Source organism: Macaca mulatta, chromosome 9 (assembly GCF_049350105.2).
Source record: "Macaca mulatta isolate MMU2019108-1 chromosome 9, T2T-MMU8v2.0, whole genome shotgun sequence".
Lineage (NCBI taxonomy): Eukaryota > Metazoa > Chordata > Mammalia > Primates > Cercopithecidae > Macaca > Macaca mulatta.
This window is the reverse complement of record NC_133414.1, coordinates 58,586,982-58,602,109: the sequence shown is the minus strand read 5'-3', so window position 1 is coordinate 58,602,109 and position 15,128 is coordinate 58,586,982. Positions and strand designations below refer to the sequence as shown.

General features: G+C 38.7%; 1 protein-coding gene across 22 annotated transcripts in view; it reads left to right on the top strand.

Moving 5' to 3' along the window:
• The first annotated feature begins 2,263 nt into the window (after positions 1–2,263).
• The window catches only part of MARCHF8 (membrane associated ring-CH-type finger 8), a 143,528-nt gene continuing 130,663 nt past the window's right edge, over positions 2,264–15,128 (top strand). For 6 of the 22 annotated variants that reach the window (XM_015146926.2, XM_015146921.3, XM_077946337.1 and 3 more), the window contains exon 1: positions 2,264–2,870. The gene's annotated coding sequence lies outside the window, so the exon portion shown is untranslated. Of the gene's footprint in view, positions 2,871–6,079; positions 6,131–7,635; positions 7,750–15,128 lie in introns of all 22 variants that reach the window. The other 16 variants (XM_077946341.1, XM_077946330.1, XM_077946340.1 and 13 more) reach the window with 7 other exon arrangements.

The following is a 15,128-nucleotide window of genomic DNA, read 5'->3' as shown; positions in this document are numbered from 1 at the left end:
TTGAATGGGTTCATGTATTTAACCATTTGGTGGGGAGTCAGTGTGACTGGCTCTGGAGATAACACTGGTCACTTGGCTGAAGCCTGAATTCTTATCTCTTCATGTCCCACAAACTCTAAGAGAGGGTAGGTAATTTCCCTATGTGGGTTAAGGCTAAGGAAAGGCAGTGTATTAGGAGTCCCCATTAACACAAGCAGGGAGGATTTGGAATTAAGCTGTTGCCACAAGGCCAGGATGCCTCTTGGAGTGAGCACCTGGTGCCCTGTGAGCAATTCCCTTACTGGCTGCTTTACATTCTGAGTGCAACGGTTTCATCCCAATTGTGCTTTGTTTCCTTGCTGGCAATCCCTTCCTTTTTTTGGAGACGGCGTCTCACTCTGTCACCCAGGCTGGCATGCAGTGGCATGATCTTGGCTCACTGCAGCATCTGCCTCCGAGGTTTAAGCGTTTCTCCTGTCTCAGCCTCCTGAGTAGCTGGGATTAGAGATGCCCGCCACCATGCCTGGCTAATTTTTGTATTTTTAGTAAGGAGGAGGTTTCATATTGGCCAGGCCATGTTGGCCAGGCTGGTCTTAAACTCCTGAGCTCAGGTGATCTGCCTGCCTCAGCCTCCCAAAGTGCTAGGATTACAGATGTGAGCCCCCACACCTGGCGGGCAATCCCTTCTTGAACAGCACTCCAGGTGGCAAGAATCTGGACCCAGGACCTGGACATGTTCAAGTTGTCAGCTCCCTTTCCCTCAGGACTCTGACCTCCTATACTAATACCCGTTGACAAAGACCATATATGGTTAATATTTACCCAGCACTGTATGTGTTGGGCACTTAAAAGTGTTATACAGGCATTACCTCATTTTGTCTCATAACCACTCTATTCAGTAGATGTCTTTTAGATAGCTGAAGAGAGGCTCGGAAAGGTTAAGAAAATTGCCTAGACAGTAATGGCTGAGCCAGGACTCACCCTATCTTTGCCTCCATGAGTACTGCTTATCAGCCCTGCTTAGCTCACAGATCCCTGTTAAACTACGAAGGTTCTGCCGCTTCCTGCAGAAGGATGATAGGATTCCATATCCATAGATCAGTCAACCAATTCTTTTGCTCACCAAGCCTGGTCTAGGCATCAGCTATACCAATGGAAGATATTGGTACTGCCTTCATGGAACACCTGCTGCCAGAAGCAGTAGAGTCAACCAGATTCTGGCAACCGGCCTTGATAACCTATTTTCCATAGTAAACGACAAATGGAGAAAATTCATCATTTTCTGTTCTTTGTAATACTGTATTCTAAGTGTGTTACGGAAATGAAGATGTTTTGACCTTGCTGATCCAGAGGATATTTTGAGCACACTGTTTTGAACCTGACAATCTGCTCTTTACTTAGCCAAAAATGCAAAGTGGTCAGAATTGTAGGGAAGAATTGATTAGCTATATGATAGATCACTCCTGGACAACAGAACAACTGTGGAATATTTGAGAGGATTTGCTTATAATTCACTCATGAATTTACTAAGAAATACAAATTAGTCACATTTTATGCATTATTATGGGACAAATAAAATTAGCAGTGGTTGAAACTATTTCTGGGAAGTTTGATCTAGGAAAATTGGGATTTGGTAGACAATGATGAAAGTGACAGAGGAATAATAAAGTAAGTTTTATGTGGACAAAAGATGAATGCCGAATCAAATATTTAGACGTGTATGTACACAAAGATGATTTCTGATAAAAATTAAAATACAATTTAAAAGTAGTAGTCGTATAAACCTCTTTCACATGCTTTCTCTGGCTCAGAGGGCTATGCTGTGGGCATCTATCTTTCAGTCCAGATTACAGAGCGAAAGCAAACAAAAATCTGTCAAGGCAAAAACCATTACTACTTATTCCTTCGCTTTCCCTCCCGTTTGATAGCCTCAGGTAAGAAAGTATTTTCCACTTTCTTCTCCAAGTACAACATCCTTTTGCCAGACAAAATTTCCTTTTCCTTCCAAAACACCAGTATTAATAACACATGTAGTCAGGCCCACGACACACTAAACGACAAAGGCAGAGCTGGGGAAGTCTTCGGTTCCAAGCCTGGTGGGTCCTCGCCTGGGCACAGCGAAGGGGTGGAAGCACAGAGGTGTCGCGCAGCCGCACCCGCAGCAGCCGGCCCCCAGCGCGCTGTGGCCACCCGGGGAACGCCTCCACCCAACCCGGCCGGACACGTGACGCCCGCGTCACGTGACCTGCCAGTCGGCCTCCTCACGCGGAGGGGCGTAGGGTGTAAACAGGCAACGCGCTGGCGGAGGTTCGGCCCTGCTACGTCCGCGTCTCGGGCATGCTGGAGGAGGGCCGGGGCGGTTGCGCCGCCAGCTCAGAGCCCACCTGAGGTAACTCTTGGGGCTTCTAGAATCCACTCCTCCACGCCGCTCGCAGCTGTCCCTGCTGGCCGCCAATAAGGGCGGCCGAGCCCCCGGCCCGGGCAGGGGGTGTGGCTGCCGGCCGCCCGGTCCGCGACAGGTGGGCCGCCAAGGCCCCGGACCTGCGCTGCCCCTGGGCTGGGGGCCCGGCGTGGAGCACGCGGAGAGGCAGCGCGACTCGGGGCCGTGGGTCCTTCTGCCCTGGTGCTGGCGTCTGCTCCTGGGGCCGGGCCGAGTCGAACCAGGAACCGCAGAAGCAGTCTGCGCCAAGGGCCCTAGGCCGGACGCCCGGGGTGCCAGGTCTTTTCCCTGACGGGCTGTGAGACCTTGAGCCCGTCAGCCGTCGTCCTTGGCCTGAGTTTGCACATCTGTAAAATGGAAGCTCGGACTAGTAATCCGTGAGGACCTTCCACGTCTGACGTGTGATCTTGAGAGACCTGCGTACATTCGGGGTGCCAGAAGGAAAGCATAGGTAGCTATTTTGTCCTTTAGTTGCTAACTTTTCGTTGATCTTTAAATCCGTTTTCATCTTAAATGATTCGGATTCCTGTTCACCTGGCTGAAGTTTTTAATAGAAAACTTATTGGGTGGGGGTTATAATGGTTTATGTTACCGTTTTCATGTTTCTTTAATGCAACAAAACCTTTTTTTTCTTAAAATCTATTTGGAAGCCCAGATTGTAAAAATAAATGGAACCCTTTTCTGCCTCATTATCACTATTCTCACGACCCACCCCCGCGCTAACTACCCTTAAGGACCCATGGAAGTCATAGGTTGAGGAGCTCCGTATGGAGTTGAGGAAATGTTTTGTGTATTTTTTAATTTGATAGGATCTGGAAAATGAATTCTTTGCATATGTGGAGTTTTCTGTTATCTTTCTCCTTATTTTGTTCGATTGCATGCTATGTAATTACAGAGACAATTAGCATAACCCTCACATACCATACTTCGGGGCCTTTTTTGGCCCCGAAATTTCTGATAAAGACGTTTCTTGTTCCATCTTTCCTTGCATCCCAGTCCCTGGGGAAGTAAGTGTATGTTTATAATAGTGAGACTTCATGCCTCATTGCTGATTTAGTTGCTCAGATACAGAATGGGAATGGAAGACTTTTGAGACCAACCCGATAGGTTAGGACATATCAGAAAAACATGAAAACTCTAAAAAATATGAAAACTGAAGGAGTATATGAACTCAAGTCGTTGAGAGTCATGGAATAATGTGAACATGCCCTCGTGTGAAATCTTGAGACCCTGGAGCAAGAGAATTTTGGATTTTGAGAAAATTGAGTTTAAGAGAAAAAGATTTCTGTTTCATATGGTGAGTGAACATGTAAACAGTATGAGGTGGTAGTGTGTAGACAAAATTTTCAGGTTTTTTTTTTTTTTTTTAAAGAGTAACACATAGTTTCCTAATGGATTTTGGAGACTATGGTTTTAAGAGATGTACTGAAACTTGAAGTTTAATGTTAAAAGAGGGAAACGATACCCTTTTACAGCTTGTCTGCTTATTGCTTCTGTGAGTTGAGCAAGAATTGGAAGTGGAATGGACTATAAGTGATACCCAAGGTGACCTAGTGGAAAGGTTTTCTCTTTTCGAAGTCAACTTACTTCCCTGATCTTTGGCTTAAGCTTAAGCAAGTCATTTCCTTTCTTTGGTTCTCAGTTTCTGCTGCAAAATGAGGAAACTGGATTGATTACTATTCTACCTTTTGGCTCCAGCTAGGTTTGCCAGATAAAACACAGGATGCCCTAGTGATACGAATTTCAGATAAAGTGAATACATTTTTACTATAAATACTACATGGGGGCATACTTGTACTAAAAAAATGATTCGTTGTTTGTCTGAAATTAAAGTTTAACTGGGCTTGCTGTATTTATATTTGCTAAATCTGGCAGCCTTAGCTCCAACATTTTTGTTTCCTTTAAATTAGTGCCAGCTCAAAGCAGAGCTGGGAATGAATTGATTTAAGCAGCCAGGAAACACTAATTGTTGTCAGTAGTAGCGTCTGGTTCAGGAGGAATGTCGTTGATTCACTTGTGGTTTGTTTCTTTTTCCCTTATGTAGCAGTTCCATTTCTACCATAATCACATAATGTTTAGGTTTATACCTTTGGTGGTAAGTAGTTTAAAATATCTGAAAGCAAGTTAAAAATATTGCTGAAATTTCTAAAAGTGGCTTCATTTTTTTGAGCCTTGAAATGGTATGTGCTTCCCCCCCCCCCCCCGTAAAAGATGCTTTACAACCCTACCTGTTCCCCAGGTTTGTGGTTGATTACATTTTCTAAAGCCGTGGACTGTTCTGATGCCAAGTAATCAGGAAGTTCTTCTTATGCCTTCTAATTTTGTCCCCTGTGAATATGGAGTATGGAAAATTATCAGTATATACAGTATAAACATTTTATATTTTATCTGACGGTTGTCAGCTTTGTCTTTGCTGTATTGAAGGATTTTCAGTTTTGAAATTCTTTTTCAAGAAGTGTAATTTTAAACTTTTCATTTTTTTTTTTAATAACTAGACCAGATCCAATTTCTTAACTCACTTGGAAATGCCTGAATTTTCTAATTCATTTATTCAATCAATAGTCAATAAAAAATTTGCTTTTGGAGAGTCAGTTTGATGATGTGACCAGTGTTCTAGTTCTCCAGGTGTTTATTTCTGATAGAGGAGTTAAAACGTGTAATCTGAGGATAATATGATGAAGGCTTTGAAGAGATACAAGTGCTATGGAAATTGAGAGGAAGGGTGTGTGCTCTTCAGATTGATATATTGAAGAGAAAAACTCTGGAAGAGGGAGAAGTGGATTTAGGACCTGGGGGTAAAGGTGGGATCAGAAAGACAGAGGTGGACACAACGGCGGAAAAAAGCGGATAAGGGCAGGGAATCTGTCTTCTCAGTTCTACAAAACATACGCTTTGTTGGATTTAAAATACTTTACAATATTGTGTATATGTGGTTTTTGGTTCACTGTGATGTTCTCATCTGCTTTATATTTGCTTTGAACTGCTTTGGTGTCTTTCTGTATTAAAAAGACCTTCAGTTGTCAGTGAAGCTCTTTGAAAAAGTGTTTATTAAATGTGTCACGCGTATAAAAGTATGTATTGAAAAAATGGAACATTACCAATAGCCTTGAAACCTCCTGTGTACTTCTTCCTTCCTCTCAAAAGTAACCAGCATGCTGAATTCTGTGTCTATCATTTCTTTACTTTCTTTTTTTTTTTTTTTTTTTTTTTGAGACAGAGTTTTGCTCTGTCACTCAGGCTGGATGAAGTACAGTGACGCCCTCTTGGCTCATTGCAACTCTGCCTCTTGGGTTGAAGCGATTCTCCTGCCTCAGCCTCCCGAGTAGCTGGGACTATGGGCATGTGCCACCATGCCCTATTAATTTTTGTATTTTTGTAGAGACAGGCTTTCACCATGTTGGCCAGAATGGTCTCAAACTCCTGACCTCAAGTGATCTGCCTGCCTCAGCCTCCCAAAGTGCTGGGATTGCAGGTGTGAGCCACTGCACCTGGCCTGCTTTCTTGATAATGTTATTTTACTTTATACATGTATATCCCCCAAAATACTGTTTGCTTATGCATATTTTTAAACTTTATATAAATGGCATCATGCTATATGGATTTTTTTTCCTGCAACTTTTAAAATTAGTTACTAAGTTTCATCCATGTTTTTCTTCAAAGGTAAGAATTTCTCTGGAATATACGTCTAGGATTGGAGTTGTTGTTTGTCAGGTGTGTACACCAGTAACTTTACTAAATACATATTGCTTTCCAATGTAGTTGTACTGTTTTACTGTCCTATAAGCAGTGTGAGAGTTCCTGTTTTTATCCTGTCTACCTGCTCCCCAGTGTTTGGTATGAGAAACCGTGTATCTATTAAAGGTCTAGTATCCAGAGTATTTAAGGAACTCTTATACTTCAGTCATAAAAGGAAAAATAACTAAAAAAAATGGACAAAGGATTTGAGTAGACAGTTTTTCAGACAAGACATACAAATAGCCAGTAAGCACATGAAAAGATGTTTTACATCATTAGTCACCATGTAAATGGAAATCAGAACCACAGTAAGATACCATGTCACACCAACTAAGTAACTAAGACGGTTACTAAGTGACCGTCTAAGTAACCATCTTAGTAAACTAAGATGGCTATGTATAATAAAAAAGACAGGTAATAATAAGTGTTGGTGACGTGGAGAAATTGGAATCTACATGTTGGAATGTAAAGTGGAGCAACTGCTTTGAGAAACAGTCTGGCAGTTCTTGAAATGGCTAAATATGGGATAAGGCATGACAAAGCAGTTCCACTCCTAGGTATATACCCAAGAGAAATGAAAACATATCTACGCAAAAATTTGTATGTACATGTTCACAGTAGCAGTAGCCATAGTAGCCAAAATGTTGAAACAACTCAAACATACATCAACTGATGAATGGTTTAAATAATGTGGTTTATCCATGCAGTGGACTATTATTCAGGAATAAAAAGGAATTAAATACTGACTCATGCTACAAATGGATGAACTTTGAAAACTTTCTAAGTGATAAAGTCACAAAAGGCCACAAATTGTGTGATTACAGGTATATGGAATGTCCAGAATACAAATATAGACTCAGATAATAGAGTACTGGTTGCCTAGAACTGGTGTTGGGGTAGGGGTTGGGGAAAAATGGGTTTGACTGCTAAAGAGGACTGAGTTTCTTTTTGGGGTGATGAAAATATTCTAAAATTGATTATGGTGATGGTTGTACAATTCTGTGCATTTGCTAAAAACTATTGAATTGCACACCTGCAAAAAAGCCATTGATGGAAAGAAGGAAATTTTTTTTTAACAAAGATGCCATGTTTTATGCCTCCTGGAGAATCCCAGGTGGTAGGGACTGAGACTTGCCTATAACCATGTGAGTGAGATGGAAAGCATATCCTTTTCATACATAGAGGCCTTCAGAGGATCCCACAGCTTGGCCAGCAGCTTGAGTGCAACCCCCTGATAGACTTTGACCCAGAAGTACCCAGCTAAGCTGTGCCTAGATTTCTGGCCTGTGGTAACTGTGAATAAATGTCCATTGTTTTAAACTACTGAGTTTTGGGGTAACTTGTATGCAGTATTAAATCACTCATACATAAGTAGCAGCATTGCAATATGTTTTTTTTTAATTTTAGTTTTCTGGAAAACTGTGGTGGCTAAATTACTAAATTATAGTATAATGGATTCTTTTTTTTTTTTTTTGAAACAGTCTCGCTCTGTGGTCCATGCTGGAGTGCAGTGGTGGGATCTCGGCTCACTGCAAGCTCCACCTCCCGTGTTCACGCCATTCTTCTGCCTGAGCCTTCCGAGTAGCCTTCTACAGGTGCCCGCCACCGTGCCCTGCTAATTTTTTGTATTTTTAGTAGAGACGGGGTTTCACTGTGTTAGCCAGGATGGTCTCAATCTCTTGACCTCGTGATCCACCTGCCTCGGCCTACCAAAGTGCTGGGATTACAGGCGTGAGCCACCGCGCCCGGCCTATAATGGATTCTTTCGTTCCTTATTTTGTTAACCACAATTCATAACCAATAGGCAATGATGCACACATTTATTGAGATATCGTGTAAATTATTGGGGATAAATTATACTTAAAATGGCTAAAATTCCTTTTATTACAATTTTGAAAGTGTGTTATCTCTGTATAATACATTACAAGTCTTTATCAACCAAAACAGGCAATTTTAAGACAATATAGCAGTACATAACATTTCACATATTGTCATGGTTTTCTGGTAACTGTTTTATATTTAAAACTTATAAGTGGTATTAATATGTTGGGAGATATTATGACTTCAGAAAAGGCACTCAAAAAAGAATCATCGAGGCAAAACTACAGTCTCATAGAAGCCAACCCATTCTTGTAGGAACTATATGAAAGGAGGTTAAAAAGATTTTTGTTCTTTTCCTGTGAATATTTCTGTTCTTCAGTTGAAGAAATGTTGTATGACCATATGGATAAGGAAAGCATTTCGAAATTTCATTTAAGAAATGAAGAGATGTTTTCAAAGTTTGTAAGGATTTTCTCCTTTTTTTCTTACCTTTGACAAAGTGAAAAAAATATATTTATTAGCATGTAAGGATAGCTGAAATGTTATGTGAAAAAAAGCCTGCTGAATTTTCTCCTGTGTTTTATACTAGAGGTTTTATAGTTTTAGCTCCAATATTAAGGTTCATGATCAATTTTTAGGGGTTGATAGAGTGTTTGGTATGAGCTATGGGTCTGGGTTCTTTATTTTCCTTTATGAATAAACAATTTTTTAATTTTAATTTTAATTTTATTTTTTTTTGCCTGAGGAGGCCTTGGGCTCAAGCTAGCTGGTCTAATATACATTTTTAAATATCATTTGTTGAAAAGGTAGTTCTTTCCCTATTGAGTTTCTTCCCCTTTCTCTATCCTTTGCCCATTGAGTTCTGTTGGCATTTTTGTTGAAAGTAAACTGGTGATGTATGTATGGATCTGCTTTTGGACTCTCTCCTGTTGCTTTTGCTGTCTGTTCTTATGTTGGTACCACATTGTCTTTATTTCTATAACTTTATGTAAAGGTTGAAATTGGTTAGTATAAATCCTCCAATTTTGTTCTTTATTTTCAAAAATTTTCTGGGTATTCTAGGTCCTTTGTGTTTTCAAAAGTATTTTAAAATCAGCTTGTTAGTTTAAAAAAAAAAAAAAAAGAACAACTTGGGGTTTCAGTTGGGATTGCCTTGACTCTGTAGATCAGTTTATGGAGAATTGCTATTTTAATGTCATTGAACCTTCCACTACATGAACATGTTATAGCTCTCCATTTATTTAGTTCTTTAATTTCTTGCAACATGTTTTTTAGTTTTGCAGTGTACAGGTCCTGTGCATATTTTGTTGAATTTATATCTTAATATCTTACATTTTTAATGCCATTGTAAATGGGATTAAAAAATCATTTCTCAAGTATTCCTTGCTAATATGTAAAAATACAGCTGATTTTTGTATATTGTCTTTGTGTCTTGTAGCCTTTCTAAATCCACTTACTAGTTCTGGTAGTCTTTTGGTTGGATTTTCTCCACATACAGTCATTGAATAAAGACAGTTTTACATTTTCCTTTCTAATCATGTGCTTTCTGTTTCTTTTTTTGCCTTATTACACTTGTGAGGACCTCAAGTCCAATATTATGATAGAAGTGGTGAGAGCAGATATCCATGTTTTGTGGTCAATTTGAGGGAGAAACCATTTAGTCTTATATATGGTACAAAAAGCACTAACTACAACATTTTAAAAATGTTAAATTGGACTCAATAAAATTAAATTTTTATTGACTCAATAAAATTAAATTTTTATTACTCAATAAAATTAAATCTCCTGCACTTTAGGAGACATTGTTAAGGAAAAGAAACAGTATACTATAGACTGGGAGCAAATGTTGACAATTTATATATGTGACAAAGGACTTTTACCCAGCATTATATAAAAAACTTCAATAAATTAGTAAGAAGTTAGAGAACTCAAATGGCAAAATTGGTAAAAAAAAAAAAAATAAAATAAAAAAAAAATTGTGGAGCAACTTATCAAAAGAAGGTATTTGAAATTCTAGTAGACATATTAAAAATTCTCAACATATTTAGTTATTAAAGGAAATTATAATTATGAACAACTTTTTGCCTACAAGAATGGTCAAAATGAAAAAGACTAACAATACCAAGCGTTGCTGAGGACGTAGAGCAATCAGAATTTTACATAAATTGTTGATAGGAGTGTACAGGCACTTTGGAAAACTGTTTAACAGTTTCCTATTAACTTAAACTTGCACTTACTGTATGACCTAGACATTACACCCCTGGGTATAAAATAAAACCTTAAATTCACAAATGACTTGTACAACAATACTCAGTGCTCAACACTGGAAACGGTATAGTCTATCAAGTCTGCAATGGACTATTACTCAGGAGAAAAAAGGAATGAATTGCACAGTGTCACTCTATGAAATTAAAAACATTATATTGAGCAAAAGAAGCCAGACAAAAGACTACATTCTGTATGATTTGATTCATATGTAATTCTAGAACCACCAAAACATTAAGAAAGCAGATTAGTGGTTGCCTGAGGTTATAGGTAGGGGTGGGGATTGACTGCAGAGGAGCAGAAGAGAACTTTCTATGGTGATGGAATTCTCTGTATTTTGATTGGGTGGTGGTTATACTAAATATACACTTTTTATACACTTTTGTCAGAACTTAACATTGTACTTAAGATGGGTGCATTTTATTTTATGTAAATTATGTCTTAATATAGTTGTTTTTCAAAAGGGTCTAAACATTTATAGACAGAACATATACCTATGTATATATATACTGAGATTTTATGTAAAATATTTAAATGTATGTATACTCATAGGAAATGCCTAAAAGGATGTTAAGCAAATTGTTACTGATTAGGTGGTGAGAATTTTAGGTGATTAAAAAAAATGATTGGACTTTTTATATTATTTTAATTAGTCCTTTCAATGAACACATCTTTGCAAAAGAAAAGAAAAAAGTTTTTTTGTTATATAGAAGTTTGATTATCTAGATTTTTTTTTCAAATATTGAGTAGATATTACAATATTTATAAATTTTGTATAGAATGTAAGTGCTGTTATTTTGTGGTTTTTTTTTTTTTTTGAGACGGAGTCTTGCTCTGTCACCCAGGCTGGAGTGCAGTGGCGCCATCTCTGCTCACTGCAAGCTCCACTTCCAGGGTTCACGCCATTCTCCTGCCTCAGCCTCCTGAGTAGCTAGGACTACAGGCACCCACCACCATGCCCGGCTAATTTTTTGTATGTTTAGTAGAGACGAGGTTTCACCGTGTTAGCCAGGATGGTCTCGATTCGCTGACCTTGTGATACATTCGCCTCGGCCTCCCAAAGTGCTGGGATTACAGGCGTGAGCCACCGCGCCTGGCCAAGTGCTATTACTTTGTAATCACCAGTTAGGAACAATCTGCATTACTTTTGATGCCCTTCCTGGTCTCTCTTCTCTGATCCCATTCTGTTATGTCCCCAGAGACATAACTGCTACCCTGAATTTTGTTTTTATTGTTTAATTGCTATAGTTTTTATAACATTTGTATCTTGAAATGTGTTGTTTTGCCCTGCATGCGTTGAACTTTGTAACTAGAATTGTATTGTGTGTGTACTTTCATTTGCTTTTTTATTCTGTATAATGTGAGATTTGAGACTCATTCGTATTTTTGTATGGCTGTAGTTCATTGGTATCTCCTTGTCTTATTGTGTTGCATTATGAATATTCCACAATTAGTCCTTTGTAGTATTGATGAATGACTGGATTGTCAATTTTTTTTAAATCTGTCATGAGCAATGGTGATGTGAACATTGTGCATGTCTTTTTGTGCTCTTGGGTAAGAGTTTCTCTTTGCGTATGGTCAGGTGTATAGTTGCTGGGTTGTAGGATAATGCATTTCTTCAACTTTTCTAGAAGTGGTAGTTTTCTGTTGCTATATAACAAATTACCACAAACTTAGAGGCTTAAAACAACACACATTTTAAAATCTCATGGTCCTATAGGTCAAAAGTGCAGTAGGCTTGGCTGCGTTATCTGCTATGGGTTTTATGAGGCTGAAATCAAGTTGTCAGTAGGGCTGCATTCTTTTCTACAGGCTCTGGAGAGAAATCAACTCCCACACTTATTTGGGTTGTTGGTAGAATTCAGTTCATATGGTTGTAGGACTAAGGTCCATGTGTCCTTGCTGGATGTCAGCTGGTGGTCATTCTCAGCTTCTACAGGCCACTCGTTCCTTGCCTTGTGACCCTCTTTCTTTCTTCGTCTTCTAAGCTGGCAGTAGGAGGTTGAATCTCTCTCATGCTTTGAATCTCTCTAATATTTTTTTCCTTTTCTAGATGGAGACCATTCTCTACTTTTTTTTTTTTTTTTTTTTGAGACGGAGTCTTGCTCTGCCACCCAGGCTGGAGTGCAGTGGCCAGATCTCAGCTCACTGCAGGCTCCGCCTCCCGGGTTCACGCAATTCTCCTGCCTCAGCCTCCCCAGTAGCTGGGACTACAGGCGCCTGCCACCTCGCCCGGCTAGTTTTTTTTTGTATTTTTTTAGTAGAGACGGGGTTTCACTGTGTCAGCCAGGATGGTCTCGATCTCCTGACCTCGTGATCCGCCCGTCTCGGCCTCCCAAAGTGCTGGGATTACAGGCTTGAGCCACCGCGCCCGGCCCCATTCTCTACTTTTAAGGGCTCATATGATTTGATTGGGTCCACTGGGATTGATTACTCTTTCTATTTTATCTCCATGGTCGTTTCACAGCTATACTCAAATTAGTATTTGAATAACCAGGGGCAGGAATCTTGGGGGACTATCTTTAGATTTCTCACTACCACTCTATATAATATGTTGTTTTCCGCAGTGGTGGTGCCAGTATACATTTACCTTAGCAGACATTGGAGTTCTTGTTCCGTGTCGTTAATATTGTCACTCAATATTGTCAGATATTTAGGCTGAGAAGTGGTATCTCATGGTGTTTTTAATCTATGGGTCCATATTTATAAGTAAAGACAGTTTTTTTGGTTGCTTTTTAAAAAGTTTTACATAAATAATTTTATTCTGTATGTACTCTCTAACACATGAGGTTTTCCTTCAGATTTGTGCTTTTGTGGTTTGAGTTTTAATAACTACTGTATGGTGTTTTATTGTATGAATAGATCACAATTGGTTCATTCTTTCATTGATGAAAATTTAGATTGTTTCTTAGTTCTCCTTGTGAATGTGTGAGAGAATTTCTTGAAGATATATATAAAGACTGCATATATATTGGTAAAATCTGGAAGTGAAAATCATGTGCATCTTCCCTGTTTTACTGTATAGAGAGACTTACAAAAAGTAGATTCTTTCCTTCCCTCCATTCTTTTTTGCTTTCTTTTGTTACTACTTTTATTCAATCTGACAAGCAAATGTCTTTATTGTCTTTAAAGGAGCTTACACAGGTAATATTACAATGCTAAAAAATTCAAATACTGTAAGTACATAAAGAAAAAGTCTCATCTAGTTATACTGGGTCTTTTAATAAAAGTGGGATCATACTACATATATTTTGAAGTATGCTTTTTCACCTGGATCAGTACATACAGATCTGCATTCTCCCTTTTAATAATTATGTAGTATTCCTTTGCTGGTTGACTTTTGTTTACTATTCTGTACTTAGTACCTAGCAATCAATAAATTTTTGTGGGATGAATGAAGAATATACGGGTACATATATTTGTGAATTATTCAACCCTTCCCCTGTTAGTGGATATTTAGTGTGCTCTGATTTGTATTTTTTAAAATGGTGTCACAGTGATCATTCTTGTATATATGTTTTTGAACATTTATGCATGTATTCTTACAGTCTAGAGCCCTAGAAGTGGAGTTGCCTGGTCAAAGGGGATTTAAATTGGATAGTTGGTTGTCCCATTTTCATTTCAATCTGTACTCCGACTAATGGTGTTTTGGTGCTCTTTCCCCTGTTCACCTGCCTACGACATTATCTATTACCAGTCCCTTATTTTTCTGTATCTTAAAATTAATGTTGAAATTTTTATCAAAATAATACTTGGACACTTTAAAAATAGGGAGCATAAAGTCTTACAATGAAAAATAGAGGCAAACTTTTCTTGTTACAGTACCTATTTTTAATATTTCTAAACATGTTATTCCACTGTTATTTATTTATCCACTTTAAATGTTATGCATTGCCTTCTTATTTTGATAGTTGAGGATTTGGACATCTTAAACTCCTCATTTGCCTCTTCCCACTCTGACTATGGTTACATCCCTATTTTTAGTGAAATCAATAAGAAATATTTAGTGACAACCATTCATCTGCAAATCAGGTAGTAGTCTGTGACTACATTTCCTTTCTTATGTAATTTTTAAGTTAAATTACCTAGTTTTTTTCACCTGCATCACTTTTTAATACAAATTCTTGCTAGATGGATCATCTTTTCTCTCAGTCTGTGTATTTTCATAAAACAAAAACTGTCAGTCCTTTCACACAACATCTGTACAACTTGGTGTACAGTTCTGAGGGGCAAAAGAGTTAGGAAACTTGAATTCTGCTCCTGACTTTTCTGAATAGCTTGACCTCTGACAAGCAGCCTTGCTTCTCTCTGCCTTGTTTACTCATTTTTAAAAATGGAATTAGGTTTGAACTGGCTGGTCTCTCATTCCTCTCAGTTCTGCCATTCTGGTTTTTTTGGTCTCCTGTTGAATCTTAATTGTATCACTTAAATAGCTAACTGTAACAGCTTGTGGGGAGAGTGCATTTTATAACTTGGAGAAGAAAAAGGCTTGGGTGAGAAAGACAAGATAATATGGAAACTTGAAGGGCTGCTGTATAGAGAATAATTAGGCTCGTTTCACGTGATTCAAAACTAATACCTGTAGTTGAACGGGAGGTTCTCTTGATTCAGCGTAACAGACACACTCTTTAACAGTTAATTCCTGTCCAACATTGAAGTGGGCCACCCTAAGTGATGGGTATTTCCTGACACTGAAAGGACAGAGGTCAAGGTAGATAGGCAAAATGATGCTTTAGAGACAGGTTGAAGTTATTTAAGCCCCAGCCAGCCAGGGATACTACCAGATGACTTCTCTAACCTTCTGGCCTCCCACAGGTGGAAATCAATGGCATAAGGTTGTTAAAATAATTTTAAAAAACCTATTATGGCTTGACTCATTGGTCATGAC